The following is a 15,766-nucleotide window of genomic DNA, read 5'->3' as shown; positions in this document are numbered from 1 at the left end:
AGCAATGGAGAAACCAGAATTGTTAAACACATAGGCTTTTTTCTTCAACAGAAGGGATGAGCATACCTGTTTTCCATCCAGAAGCCTAGGAGGGATGCTGTTTAACAGTCTGGTGATCTTTTACTATCTGTAGGTCCAGGTCTTACCTGAGTAACCCATTCTTATGAAAGAGGTCCCATGTACTTTGCCAAAGAGTTTGCTATTACAAACCCTTCCTCCCTAGACCCTTATCCTTAGCACTGTTTCTCAGTCAGTAGAACCCATTCTTATGGGAGAGGTCACAAGTGACTTGCAAAAGACATGCGCTTTGCAAAGGAGTTTTCACGTGGTCATGCCTGAAGCTTTATTGTGATAATTGTCATGAGGAAACCCTTTTCCAAAGTTGTGCTGTGTTTAAAAATGTCAAAAACAAACCGCTTGGGGTCAGACTCCAGGCCCGGCTAACTAAGTCATGCTGAACAGGTTTTCTTCTTGCTTCCCGCGGTTTGTTTCTCTGCCAAGTCAGTAGAGCTTGCAGGAACCCCCACAGTCAGGATTGTTGGCCAGTGTCTTTGCCTGAGGAGCCATCTTGTTGCCCCCTTCCCCCACATTAATTTTTCGAGACACCTGGCTTTGCAAAATCATCATCTAAACTGCTTCACTTTCGCTACTCTGAGTCTCCAGTACTCTTGTTATGAATGGAGATTCCTGTTTCTTACACTGAACCCATTGCATGCCCTTTGTGCCCACGGTTCCCTCTGCCTGGATGCTGTTCCCTAAGTCCACACAACCACCCCCAAATTCCATGTTTCTGACACATGAGTCACCTCCTGAGGCTTTCCCTGACCACCACATGGGGCCCTTCCTGTCCTCCAACCTGCCCTTCTGGGTGCCACAGGCTCACTCCTGGGATGTTGTCTGCCTGCCTTTCACAAGAACAGGAACCCATTACTGGGCAGACATGTTAGGACCATGGGCAGCCCCTAGACCTGATCTTTCTCTGCTGGCAAGGCCAGCACACTGCCCTGGCAGCTGCTCCTGGAAGGGTTGATGAGTTCTGACTACTCCAGTCCAGGGCCCTTGGATGAAGCAACAGCATTGGGGTGCAGCTCCTGGTGTTTAGACAGTTGGGCTCTGTTCCTTGCTCTACCATAACTGACCCATAGGGACTTAGGCTATGGCTGTTTCCTTCTCTGAGCCTCAGTTCCTCCATCTTTGAATGGCTAGGTGGATTTCCTGTTTCATTCTATGCTTCCCTACTGAGGTTCAGAGTCTTTGCAGCCAAGAGACCACAGTGCTGTTGCCTCTAGAGGACTGGAAAATTTCACACCCAGGAATGCAGAATCCCAATTTCAGCAAGCCCCAGGTCTTCCAGCGTAGATCACAGGCAAGGAGTATGTTCTACTTATGGACATAGGGATGTAGAGCTATATTCCATTTCCCTGGAAAGTTCTGGGGCCTAGCACAGAAGGTTGAAGAAAAGAATGACCCCCACAGTCTGACCCTCAGCCTTGGAACCAGAAGGGACTCTGGGAACCTTGCAGCCCAAATATCTGTACATTGTGCATGGAGACACTCATCCCAGACAGGAGACAGGTCTTGGTCATAGTGGGAGCCGCGCAAGCACCAGGTGTCTAAGGCCTGGGCCCCTGGGCCCAGCATGTTGGCCTGTGCCCTGGGGTTTCCATGGTGGGAAGCAGCCTCTTAATTTTGATTGATACGCCCGTTGCAAAGACTTTTCCAATGAAACACATTTTGTTGTTGTTGTTGTTGTTGCAGTTGGGCATAGGCTCCTATACTGGGATCTAGGTGGAGAATCATGTTTTGAATTTGTTTTTCCTTTCAGACTGTCTGGCAAACTATTTATCTAGTGCCTAGCTCTGGTGCCCCCCAGTGGCCATGTTGCAAACAGCAATAAGTGCAATTAAATTTTCTGAGCAGAGGACTAAGGTTAAGCTCATTGTTCATTTCTTGCTTAGGGTTTGGTGTCCACTGGGAATGTTATTAGGACCCGGATGCCATCTCAGCAGACATGGGCATGGTTGGGATTCTGCATTTATAACACGCAACCAGTCGAGGTTCCGTAGGTGCTGGAGCACCGAGCCCATCAGCAGTGGGAGGAAGGTGGCTAGGGGTTTACACCCTGCCCTCAGGTGCAGGCAGGAGACACCTCCATCTCTCCAGCTCTTGTCAGAAGAAGGGTAGAGCTGGGGCTCCCCTGGGTTATATGCTGGGGAGGGCTAACTCCAAGCTGGAGCTCTGTCACCCAAGCAACACATAGCAGACTCTTGAGGGAAAAAAGTGTACTGAGGATCCCACAGCCCTGAGTTACAGTGCACAGAGCTTGATTAGTTTAAGGGACCCGGTTTAAAATAGCACAGGTCGCTTGTTCTGAGGGCAAGAGATCATACTGGCAAGGATGTGGAACAGGGCACTCTTCCCTTTATATTTGATTATTTATAGATCGTGATGGGGCAATATTAACGATGAGTGACACATGTCTTAGTTAGGATTTCTATTGCTGTGAAGAGACACCACGACCACTGAAGGGGACTTCCGAACAGTGGGGGCTCCTTCCCAGACCCTGAATTACACCCAAACCACACCCAATCACCTGTTTTCACAGAGATCCTTTATTAAGCAGGGAAGAAAAAAAAGTGACTGCTTTCTTTCAGGCAGAGAAACAGCAGCAAGTGACCTTGCAGGTGTGATTTTTAAGAAGAGAAGAAAGGGAGGTCTGTCCTAGAATGGGCCAGAATGCAGTGGTGGAGGAGATAGAAGATGAAGGAGAAGGGAAAAGAACAAGAAAGAGGGGGCGGGGTATTTGTCCTGGAGGATCAAAGGACTGCCTCTGGCTAGGGAGGATCAGATGTGGCACACAGAGAAATGGTGGGTTGTAAAGGTAAAGGGGGAAACCCCATGTTAGGATGAAGTGAGCCAAAGGGGGCTTTTGATTGATGGACTTCAATACTTTGATGGCTGGACCTTGGTAGTCAATTTCAGGAGGAGGAAATGGCCAAATAAGGGAATAAACCTTTGTGGCTACCTTTAGGAATGTAATCTAATGGTTTTTTAGCAAGGCAGAGGGAATTGGGGCAAAGGGCAAGGCCTGCCAAAACAACATTCGAGTGGGCTAGTGTCCCTTCAACCACAGCAACTCTTATAAAGGAAAATATTTAATTGGGTCTGGCTAACAGTTCAGAGGTTTAGTCCATTATCATCATAGCCAGAAGCATGGTGGCATGCAGGCAGATGTGGCGCTGGAGAGGGAGCTGAGAGTTCTACATCCAGACCTGCAGGCAGCAGGAAGAGAGTGCCACAGTGGGCTTGGCTTGAGCATCTGAGACCTCAAAGCCAGCCCCCTAGTGACACACTTCTTCCAACAAAGCCACAAATACTCCAACAAGGTTACACCTTCTAATAGTGCCACTCCCTATAGGCCTATGTGGGCCATTTTCATTCAAACCAACACACAACATAAACATGTAAATGGTGTCCTAATTTGCTGCTGGTTGCTGGGAAAAATACCATGACCAAAAGCAACCCCGGAAGGAAAGGGTTTAGTTCATCTTAACACTTGCGGATCACAGCCCATCATTGAGGGAAGTCGGGGCAGGATCTCAACCAGGAACCTGGAGGCAGGACCTAAAGCAAAGAACACGAAGAAATGCTGCTTACTGGCTTGCTCCCCTTGACTTTTTAACACAGTCCAGGACCATCTGTCCAGGGTGACTTCATCCACAGTGGGCTAGGCTCTCCGCATCAATCATTAATCATGAAAATGTCCTATGGAGGTGTGTTCTCAATTGAGATTCCCTCTTCCCAAATGACCCTAGCTTGTGTCAACTTGACAAAAAACTAGCCAGCACAAACTGAAAGACTAACATTTTGAGAAATTGTAGTTTGTGTACCAAGCGTCTTTTTTCCTTTTCCATTTTCATTTGTGTTTGGGTGCACATGTGTGTACATGCATGTTAAGGACCAAGCTTGATGTTGGGAGTCGTTCCCTATTGCTCATCCAAGCCTTGTTCACTGAGGAAGGGACTCTCAATCAAACCCAGAGCTCTCTGATATGGCTAATCTTGCTAGCCAGCTTGCTCTGGAGATAGCCCATGTCTACTTTCCGAGAATGGAATTACAGACTGGCTGCTACACCCACCAGCATTTTTGTGGGTTCTGAGGATCCCAACTCTGATCCTCATGCCTGTGTGACAAGCATGTGACCTCTGAGCCATCACCCAGCCCCAACATTTTATGCGTGTGACACACGAATGTTGAGTTTTTGCAGGTCACCATTCAGCAAGTTCACTTACAAGCTGTGATAGTTGGTCTTGTCAACCTGGTAGGGTCTGGATCCGCCGGAGAGACACACTTCTGTGCATGTCTATGTGGCCATTCTGAGAGAAGATAACTAAGTGAGGGACATGGCTTTTAGGATATAAAGAGATCCAAGGAAAAGGCAAGGTGAGCCCCCCTGCCTGACTTCCCTTCTTGCTATTGTGTCTACCCTCCCACTGCCACTGCAGCCTCCATGCTCTGCAGATGTCAGACCTGTACCTCCACCCATGGACTGAGTACCAGCAGCTCTCCTGGAATCTTCCAGGCCTCAGTGCCAGTTTGAGACTACTGAGGGATGCAGCAGATACCGGGTTCTCAGCCTCTCCAGCCTGTAGACAGCTGTGGGTGGACGCCTCAGACTGCGTCATGTAAGCCGATCCAATGCATCTCCTTTTATATCCACACATTCGATCCATCCTGCTCTTCTAGAGAACCCTGACCAGTACAGAGGTTTGTTAATATTGTCAACTTGATGGAATAGTCAGTCACCTCAGAGACAAACATCTGGGCACTCTCTGAAGACGTTCCTAGGTTGGGCTAATTACAAAGGTGGGACTGGCCCCAGATATGGGTGGCATCATCCCGTGTGCTGCCATCATGAACTGAAAGGAGCAAGTGAGCTGAGCACCAGCATTCATCTTTCTCTGCTTCCTGACATCAACCTCAGACCGCCACATACATGTGCACACGTATGCACATACACCTATAGACATTCGAAACACGTACACACACACACACACACACACACACACACACACACACACACACAGCTCATATAATTTTAAGTCTGGGTTCCACAGGAGGGAAATCACGTGGTGTTTGTCTTTCTGAATCTGGCTTTTTCCACTTAACATAATTTCCCCGTCCCATTCATTTTCGTGGAAATGGTTTCATTTGCATAAAATCCCACCGGGCACCTTGTGTTCTTTATCCATCTCTCCCTCTGTTGGCCATCTAGATGACTTCCATTTCCTGGCTATCATGAGAAGTGCAGCAATAGCCACGGGTGTCTGAGGATCTCTGCGGTGAGATCCAGCATCCTACATGTAGATTCCTGTGAGGGGTCTAGCTGGGTCATGTGGTACCTCTGTGTTCAGCTTTTGGAGAAGCTTTATGTTGATTCCCTTGATCGCTTTGCTCTGACTCTGTGCATACTTCCAGACCTCTGTCAAGTTCACTGTCTGCACCCTCAGTTCTGGTCTTGGCTTTGGCCGGAGTTCACACATAGTCACCTCTGAGCCAGGCTTCCCAGATGGCAAGCGAGTGGTCTACCACGTTCTCAGGATGGTCTGAGCGTTAGTTAACCCCACAGGAACCTTCTCACCTCTGGGGATACCCACAGCTGCCATCGCTATCACCAGCAACAACCCTGACCTGGTTTCTAGCCCCGACCACCTGCCCCAGCTGCCATGTTTTCCGTGTGTGTGTGTGTGTGTGTGTGTGTGTGTGTGTGTGTGTACACTCTGACACCCCATTGTCACAGAACACAAATTAATAAACAAAGGAAGAAAAGTTCCAGATGGTGGAGCATCTGACCCAGGTCCCTGTAGGAATGGCCCCTGTGTCCTGAGAGGCTGCCCCACCTGGCTGTGGTATACCACCTTCATCCCCGGCTCTCCTGGCATCAAGTCTCACACAGACTGCAGCAGGCAGAGCGCCATGACCCTCTCAGGTTCCTGCTGATCTGCTAGAATAGAAAGAGGTCAGTACTAAGGCTGGGGATTCCTAACAGCTTGGTTCCAAATGAGGTAATCAGGCCAAGGGCTTCAGGGAAAGATGCCTGAATTAAAATTTGAAAATAATTTTAATTTTTAATTTTCACATATTATTTTGACAGGGTCTCTGGCCCTTCAACTTACGATGTATTGAAGGATGCCCTTGAACTTCTGACCCTCCTGCCACTGCTCAGATGCTGAGATTCCAGGTGTGCACCACCACATCTGGTTTATGCAGTAGTGCCTATCAAACTAGGACTTTACGCATGTTAGGTGGGCACTCTCCCAGCTAAACTGCCCATCCCTGAACCTCTGTCTGAAGCTGTGAGAGTGTAGCTCAGGGCTGATGGAGAAGGTCTGCAATCAGTTTACTGAGTGGGGCCTGGCTGTTTAGAACATGGGATGAAAAAGTGGACAAATTGTCTGAGTCACTCTTGAGGAGGGCTAACCCTGTCTCACAGAGTTCAATGGTTGGTCTGTGTCCAGGATCACCTGAGATGTGTGTTTCTTCCCGGGCCACGGTACGAGAAGTCTGAGTCACACCATGTCCCAGCTCAGCTCACTTGTAAACACACTGATCACCACTGAAGTGGGGTCTGCATTGCCTGGGAGTTTCCCACCCACACAGAGCACCCCTGGTCCTATTCTGTGCCTGTCACCCTGTCATTTGGTGTCCTGGGAGAACTTTAAGTGCATGCAGAGAAGCATGTCCCACCAGGGTCTGACCCTCGGGAATCTGGCCAGGAGGTTGTCTGGTGGCTGAACCGTCAGGACTGTATGTCAGTGCAGAGGTGTGGACTGCAGCCCGCATTCCTGTCACCCCCTCTGTGTCTCTGGTCTCCCCAATTTTATCTAGTGGTCCTGACTTGACCTAGCCTCAATTCAACCCAAAACAGAGGACAAGGTTGGGGGTCCTGGGTAGGCCGGCTTCCTAGGTGGAATGTGTGGATTGATGCCTCGGGTCAAAGGGCTTATGATCCAGACTAGACACTCAAATCCAAACCACAAGGTACATGGAATGGCATTGCCAGGAGGATTAGCATTAGGATCCCAGGAGATAGTTGGCACTGGATGCTGGATATTGATGATGCTAACATGCTAACTGCTCTGGCTTTATCACACCTGGGGCTGTCACATACAGGGCACACACTTTGCCCCAGAAACATGGGCAATTGTTCCATGTCAATAAAAAAAGAAGTCAATGGACACATGCTCCCTGAAATAAACCTCCCGATCATGCTCACAACACCGAAGGTGTCTGGGGAGATTTTGTCCCGAAATATACATGAGGAACAGGGTTGGAGGCAGGCTGCTGGTACAAGGATTTCACTAGATAGAGGAACAGCTATCATTTGCCAGGTGGTCCCCCATGAGGTTCACTTAAGGGAAGGAAATACTTGCCTGACTTGTTCCTGCAACCTGGGAGGAAAGGCCAGTACTCAGAAAGGTTTCCCCAGTGCACAGAAATGTTCCAGGCTCATTCAACCTACCAGATCTGTTTCCCCTCCACATAATATGCATGAAGCCACCTGCTCTCAGGCCTAAGGCCCCAGGTGTAGCCCCTCTCCTCTCCTGTCAGAAGGCTGAGCGGACAAAGCTAAGATGTGGCTGGTTATGTGGCCATCCCTGGTCTATAGGACTCCAGGAAATATACTTTCATTACAGACTTGTATTAGCCCTGAGGATAAAGAGAAAACCATGCAGGCTTTAAAGGGGTGCAAAGGGAATCTCAGGGTGGAGATCTGCATGAGCCTCCCTTCTGTGGCCCAAGATACAGAGGACAAGGAGCAAAGTCACAGGACACAGATGTTTTAGGGTTTCTATTGCTGTGTTGAAAATATTATGACCAAAAATTGAGTTGTGAAGGAAAGGGTTTGTTCAACTTACACTTCCATATCACTGTTCATCATTGAAGGAAGTCAAGACAGGAACTCAAACAAGGCAGGGACCTAGAAGCAGGAGCTGATGCAGAGGCCATGGAGGGGTGCTGCTTATTGGCTTGCTTCCCATGGCTTGTTCAGCCCACTTTCTTTTTTTTTTTTTTTTTTTTTTTTGGTTTTTCGAGACAGGGTTTCTCTGTGTAGCTTTGCGCCTTTCCTGGAACTCACTTGGTAGTCCAGGCTGGCCTCGAACTCACAGAGATCCGCCTGGCTCTGCCTCCCGAGTGCTGGGATTAAAGGCGTGCGCCACCACCGCCCGGCTCAGCCCACTTTCTTATAGAACCCAGGACCACCAGCCCAGGGATGGAACCACCCACAGTGGGCTGGACCCTCCCCCATAAATCACTAATTAAGAAAATGCCCTGCAGGTTTGCCCACAGCCCCATCTTAGGGAGGCATTTTCTCAGTTGAGGTTCTCTCCTCTCAAATGACTTTAGTTTGTGTCACATTGATATAAGATTAGTCAGCATAACAAGGAAAGAAGCTGAGCTTTGAGGAAGGTCAACCTACATGACCTGACTGCAAACCTGGATCTCCAACCCCCGCCCCCACACCAGCTGTGCTCCAAGTCAGTTATCCCAGCCTCCTAGTTAACTGTAGTTTTCAGAACCAGCTAGCCTGCCCCCTACTCCCTGTAGCCACCTCAGGATCACAGGCTGAAATGAGCAGGTGAAAGCTGAGATTAGGTTGTAGCCAGGCTATAGTACAGGCTCTGACTGTGATGTTCCCTTTGGGTTGGTCTAACGTCCCTGATGCGGCCTGTTGTAGGCACACAGGGCACAGATAGACCCTTCTGAGGTTTATTTGGTCTTTGGTCCAGGCTTCTATCTTTTTTCTAAAACAGAAATCTGTAGAGGAAAGACTCCAAGATTGTCAGTAATACCAGAGCATGTGTGAGCCACAGCATGCACCAGTGACAGTGTACCAACAGGATTCTTTCCATGTGCCACGTAGATGGCCTCTGACCTGCCAGCCACTCTGCAGAGCAGAAATTATTGTGTCCTGAAAGCCCAGAGAGATGCTCTGGCCATTCGGCATCATCCAGTGGGTGTGGGAGCCACTGGGCACGGTCAGGAAGCAGTACCCAGGCTTAACTTGATAGGTTCACAGTGGACAGGGCCCATCTCAGCACAGGACACAGTGAGAAAGTGGATGGTCTGTTTTCCAGATAACTATCACTGGCCTCATGCCTCAGTTTCCCTGCTTATAGAATGAAGACGAAGGGTAAGTACAACCTTGTGGGTTGCAGGGAAGATCCAGGGTGTTAATACTTAGGAATTCCTGAGAGCAGAGGCTGCTGTGGTACAAGGCTCTCCCGACATAAGCCAGCCAGGGATAGAAGCCCTAGGTTCAGGCCCCTCCGCCATCAGTCTCATTTCTAGGTCCATCAGTCATGTGACTGAGTCCCCCTGTTGTTGGGTCTCTGTGCTATATGTGGAGGACACAGGGCTGAGCAAGACAAAACCCTGGCTGGGGAGGGTTACAAATGTCTGTGGTTCCAATGTTTGGGGAACTGAGGCAAGAAGACAATTGTGAGTTTGAAGCCAGGATGGGCTGCCTACTGAGTTCAAGACAAGCCTGGGCTACAGAGTGAGGCTCTGTCCAGGAGCCAGATGCTGCCTTCCCAGGGCAAGAGATACGGAGCGAGTGAGGGGCCCAGCAGGCAAGCCACAAGGTGCTGTCATGGGCAGGTTATCTGTCCTAGGAACAGGGTATCTGTTCAGGCCACACAAGGGTCAGGATGGCAACAGAGGATTCAGGAGCAGGCAGAGCTCAGGTCAACCAAAGGCAAAGACCCAGGTTAGGGACAATGTGTGTTAATGAGATAATGCTGCGTAGGGAGCCAGGCACCAGGCACACAGTAGACGCTCAGCAAATACAATCTGATTCACAGACGTGATAGACGCTTGTTACTCCTATGCTGATCTGTGTAGTTGTGGAAGAGAGGGTCGTTCAGCACCTCGGAGAGCTCAGCTCTAGGCCATTGACTAGACCCAGCCAGGATCCCCACCCCCACCCCATTCCTGAATCTGAGTGTCATTTCCCACCAGCAGTGAATATTATTATCATTCCACACCACTGAAAAATGTCATTACTGGGTCACTGAGTGGCACTGCTGAGATCCCAGTGCCCAGAATGCACTCATAGCTTGCAGGAGCCAGCATTTCTGATGGAGACCCCACTTGGAACCTGGGTCAGGTCTTCTCTTCCCTGGAGCACATAGCCACCTCTTTCCTCCTCAGCTACTCCACAAGACGGAGTTTTGCGTCATTGGAGAGAATATTCTATGCATTTTACTCCCACTCTCCTTATTCCAATAGTCTAAATTAAAAAATCAAATTGGTGGAGTCTTTCCCTAGAGCCTTTCTCAGCCCTTTGTGTCAGCTTCCCATTAAGATAAAAATCCTTCCTGAGTGTTCCCTTCGCTTGCTCAGACACCATGGTTACTAGGACAAAGAGACTCGAGCAGGATGCAGAATAATTTTCTTTTTTTTTTTTTTTTTTTTGGTTGTTCCTGTTGACTTTCTCATGCAGGGTGTATACCAAACAGCCTCTGGCCTACATAGAGCCAGGCAGACCGTGAGCTTGTTAGCTCATCGCTAGGCAAAGGGCGTCTCCATGTGGACAGCACAGCCACCAGCTAGAGTGCACCAGCAGAAAAGGAAAAGGAGGGAGTGTAGCTCAAAGGGTAGAGCCGGTTAAAGAGTGCAGCCGGCGTGCTGCAGAAAAGCAAGAGGGGAGCAAAATTCAAGGGGCCAAAGAGTCCACCTGATTGACCTCTCCCCAGCACAGGCACCAGGCTCAGACTGCAGCAGAGCATTTTGGACATTTGGTTCGACAAACTGGCTTTTGTTTCACAAAGGCCAAGTAAGCTGGGCTTGAATGGTGGTCGGCTCAGCTCCAGCCCTGCCACACATGACCTGTCAGTATTTTACTCCTACAGCTGCCACTGAAAAAGGCAAAAAGGAGATGGGGCCACGTGTGCTTATGTGCATGAAGGGCTTGGCCCAGAGCAGAAGTGCCAGGGATGTCCTCCTTCCCTGCCATCCTCAGGGTTGAAAAAAACCAAGGTTGGAACCAACAGACAGGCTTCTACGAGGAACCTGGGCCAGGCTTAGATGGACAGATGTTTTAATCTATGCAGCTTCCCATGCCACTCAATGGAGAGCTGGGCTCCAGCTCACACAATGAGTGCAGTTATGGCTAGGGAACAGCTGTGGCCTCTGAAGTTTTACAAATTCTTCCGAAGGTTGGGCCCCGGCCCCTGCTATGTGGATGATGGCTTTTTCAAGGGCATGCGGTGCTCTGCCTATTTGAGCTATGAGGATGCTTTCTACAGAACTGCAGCCACCTCACAGAGGACTGCTAAGCCTGGGCCACATCACATATCACAGCCCTGCCTCTAGTCAGGCTCCAAGTTTATTTGTTTGGAAATGAACTGCCACCATGCTTTAGAGTGAATTACGTTTTCCATATCTCACGTTGAAGCCTTAACCTCCATCATCTGGAAATGGGGTGTCCAGGAGACAGTTAAGGTTAAGGATGGGGTCCTAATTCCATGTGTAGGACTGTGTCCTTGTAAGAACACTCCTCCCCTGTCATGTGTAGACACACAGAGACAGGAGCCTCTGCAATCTAAGAATAAGGCCCTTTGTCAGAAGCAGGCTGAGCTGCTGCTATGATCTTGGTCCTTCATGTCTGTGGACCAAGAAGCCCAATCCAGCTAGTGTCTGCCCTGTTCCAGGAGCAACTGAGCCCTGAATTTTAGGTACTCCTGTGGTCACCTGGGATAATTATGCTTCTCAGCATCCATTGTAGGCAAGTTCTGACCAATGAGACTAAACTGAAGTATAGTGTTCAACTTCTGAATGGATTTATAAGGACATGGGATCTTTTATAATCCTTATCTCTTTCCTGGGATGGAAAGAAGATTTAGCAGCCACCTTGGACCATGAGGCAGTATGGTAAGGCTATCAGAGTAGTGAGCTAGAAGGGGTATTTATACCGATTGTGATCTTTGTATATGTTCCCAATTGTTTATGTTGCTGTAATAAAACACTACCAAAAACAATATGTAGAGGTGAGACTTTATTTCATCTTACAGGCTAAATAATACATCATGGAGAGAAGCCAAGACAGGAACTCAAGGCAGGAGCTTGAAACAGAAAACCACTGATTTGCTCTCAGGCTCATATTCAGCTACCTTCCTCATACAAGCCAGGCCAAACTTCCCAAGGATGGCACTGCCCGCAGTGGGCCCTTCTACATCAGTTAGCAATTAAGAAAATGCCTCACAGACATGCCCATAGGTCAGTCCTGGGAAGGTAATTCCTCAGCTGAGATTCGCTCTTCCCTAGTGACTCTAGGTTGGTGTCAAGTTGACAGCTGAAGCTGACAGTGATACCACATGAGGGAGTCAGCCTTGAGCTAGTGCCTCACTTTTTGCTCACAAGAGGGCAGGAGGTAGTAGGTGGCACTTGAATAGCTCAGGTCAACTGGTTCACACATAACCATGGCTTGTCTCCCCAGCCACATACATGATCTAATATGTAGATGGGAATACTAAGATGTGGGGAGACATAGGTGGCCCAGAACCACATAGGCATGAAGTGCACATGCGAGGTTTTGAACTGAAGTCTCTTGGCAGCTAGCCCAGGACCTGCCCATCATACCCTATGCCACAGCTAGGCCCTTCATACTGAGCAGTTCTCAAGGCAGCATTCTCAAAGGTGACCCCATAATGCCCATGCCGTTATGAAGCCACAACACAGAAGCCAGTTCCATGCCCATCATTCTGAGAGTCTGAAAGAAGAGACTTTCCTCAGGAACTTCTGGGAAGAGCAAAGGCACAAATAGAGAAGGCCTGGCCTGGTCTTCTCTCACCTTTCTGTCCCCACACACCTGAGCTTAGGCACGGCCCAGGAGTCCATTGCTGAAACTATGCTTTATGTTTTTATGGAATTCTGGGTTTGGGTTATAACTCATGAGTATGGCTCAGAAGTTAAGGTTGAGGGGATGGTGGGAAAGGATAGCTAGGCTCACCCTGGTCCAGCAGCATGTAGTGATTTCCCTGGAGGCTGGGCTTCTCCTTTGCCCCTCCCAAAGATACAGAGTGAGTCTGCCCCTACGAACACTTTGCTGGACACTGGCACCCTTGGCATGCTGCTCTGAGCTGGTTTTTTGCTTTTTTTTTTTTTTTTTAGTGCAAGTGTGTCTCAGTGGCCTCTGTGCCCCATGCATGTCTTCTGGAAGTGTCCGTACCATGATGGCTGTGCCCATGAGTCACAGAGCATTAACAGCCCAGTGATAGATACAGAGATCAATCATGGTCTCCATGATATTGCATGTGTGTGGTGAGCTTCCTAGGAATCAGGCTGCTGAGTCAAAGGGTGTGCCTGTGATATAGATGGTATGAAGATCCATAGCCCTCCTCAGTTTGACTTGATTTAGAATCACCATAGAAACATATATGTGCCTATGGGTGTTTCAGTGAGAGTAGTTCCAGATTGTGTAAACTGAGGTAGGAAGACCTACCCTAATGTTGGCAGTACCATCTCCTGAGCTGCGGTCCAAGACTGAATAAGGATAAGTTGAGCTAAGCAGCAATATTCAACTCTCTCTGCTTCTTGACTAAGGACACAGTGTGACCATTTGCTCCACACCCCTGTTACCAAGAGTTCTCCACCATAATGACCTGTGTCCTGGAACTGGGCAAAACAGACTCTTTCTCTTGTGAGTGGCTTTTGCTGTGTATTTTGTCACACCCATAAGAAAAGCAACTTTGACAGATGGATTGGTGGAATGTTCCTCTCTCCATGGCTGCTCCCAGCAGTGGAGGACCCTCTCCCATAAGCACTGGGCCAGTAGGCATGCATGTGCCCTCTGCAGGTCCCATCACTTTTGGCATGAAGCCCAGGCATCCCAGCCTGGCATCCGAGGCTCTAGAATGCCCAGCCCCACATCTGCAGCCTAAAACCCCATCATCCAAACTGCAAAATTACCTCTGAAAGTCAAGGATTAAAGAACAAAACAAAACAATCAAACCCAAACCAAAACAAAACAACAATCTCCCCAGCATGGCCAGGCCCTTCAGATAGCCTCTCCCACCGAATCGTCTTCACATCTACTCCTTAACTATAGCAACACACAGCATATCCCTTGGACAGAAGGAGACACAAGTTCATAGATGTGGTCAGGGAAGACAAATACTGCCCCCTGACCTGCTCTCCATGTCTCCCCAGGCACCTCACTGACAAATAAAGATCCTCTCCTTACTTACCACACCCCGGACTTTTACTCCAACAGGACCTGCCTGTATCTCCCCCAGTTTGATCCCTTCCCAAGGGCTCAAGCTTGGTGAGCACCAGGAAAGAACACAGGTCCCTGGCCTGTCCATTCATTCTGTGGACAGACATTAGTATGAGGGTGTGCCAAGCCGTACACAGATAAGAGAAACAGCAGCAGGCAAAGCAATGTGGCCTGAAGAAGGTAGAATACAGTAAATGGTCAATCGACCAAATACTCTTGTTTTAATTTTGGGTAAACAGAGACCCTCAAATGCCCAAGATTGCCAGTGGTGCCACCTGCCTGGAGCCCAGGCCTGCAGAGCAGCTGGACAGTGTAGTGGCCACACCTTAGAACAGGACAGTATAGCTTAAGTCAGTGCTGCCACCTACCAGTCACATCTTGTTTTTCACCTGGGAGGAGGGGCTGCCAAGAGGGAGCCACTAAGGACAACTTGGTTCTTGCCATGCCTGCGCCCAGGAAGCGGGCAGTACAAGGGATGTCACTCTAAGGTACACCCCAAACATAGAACCATTCAATGTGGGCAGAGCAGCTGCATAAAGGTAAATTCCAGAAAGAAATCACATCTTTCCAACGTCAGTCTCACCATCTGCACGGTGGGCTTGGAAGGCAGAACGGTATCAATGTGGGTTCCAATCCAAGTTCAAGGTGCTGGACGCCTTTTTAAAAACGCGTTTGGGCCAATCCCTGTGGCAGGACGCCGTGGGCGTGCCACGAAACAGCCAAGCATCGCGCGTCACTGCCCTCCCCAAGCAGTGGCGTTACCCGTCCTGTGGCCGGCCTGGCAGCAGACCATCTCGAACCCGCCTTGTCCCTTTCAGCACCAGGCGGCGGACAGCTCCAGCGTCCTAGAAGCTCCTGAGCTAGGTAACTCCTGCCTGGAGTTCCTGGAGCCAAGGACCCGGATAAGGGCGTGAGGCTAGTCACGTGCCAGGACCTGGGGAATCACTTGGGGTGCCTTGTCCCTTCTGGAGGATACCTCATTCCCGGCCCCGGGAAGCCTGGCTCTCGCGATAGAGGCGGCACAGGACCAAGACCTGCGGCTGAATTTGGCTGCTGTCCAGCTGCACGGTTCCGGTGGGCATTGCCCTGCAGAGGGAAGTCGGCAGTCTCCTGCTGTGGTCCTGGGGCGTGGTCACTCGGGGTTCGAGCTCCCGAATTTTGGAGGAAGCTGAAGTGGGCGGGGCTGAGGGCCTGGGAGCCCCGCCCCATCCGGCGTGGGCCTGGATGCTCGCAGATCTCCCCTGCTGCCAACAGGGAGCTGTCTCGAGAAGTCTCTTTTCTAAATTATTTATACGTCTTTTTATATTTCCTGATCTCATAAGAATACGTGCTACATGATCGCTGGTGGTGGAATTAAAGCTCAGAGCAGAGTCCTTGTGCTTATCTTGTTAATGCTTTGGTGTACCTCCTTAATATTAAAAAAAGATACAATTTAAATGACAGTTTAAACACTTGGAACAGCAAGCTCTCCTTCCACTGCCCCGC

General features: G+C 49.4%; 1 protein-coding gene across 1 annotated transcript in view; it reads right to left on the bottom strand.

The window, feature by feature from the left end:
• Wfs1 (wolframin ER transmembrane glycoprotein) overlaps positions 1-15,212 on the bottom strand; it is a 50,953-nt gene extending 35,741 nt beyond the window's left edge. Inside the window, exon 1 of the mRNA XM_052736074.1 lies at positions 14,865-15,212. The gene's annotated coding sequence lies outside the window, so the exon portion shown is untranslated. The remainder of the gene's footprint in view (positions 1-14,864) is intronic.
• Positions 15,213-15,766: the final 554 nt, after the last annotated feature.

Source organism: Peromyscus californicus, unplaced genomic scaffold (assembly GCF_007827085.1).
Source record: "Peromyscus californicus insignis strain IS unplaced genomic scaffold, ASM782708v3 Scaffold_13__1_contigs__length_99412109, whole genome shotgun sequence".
Lineage (NCBI taxonomy): Eukaryota > Metazoa > Chordata > Mammalia > Rodentia > Cricetidae > Peromyscus > Peromyscus californicus.
Note: the sequence above shows the minus strand (reverse complement) of the source record. Positions and strands in the feature narration are given on the sequence as shown.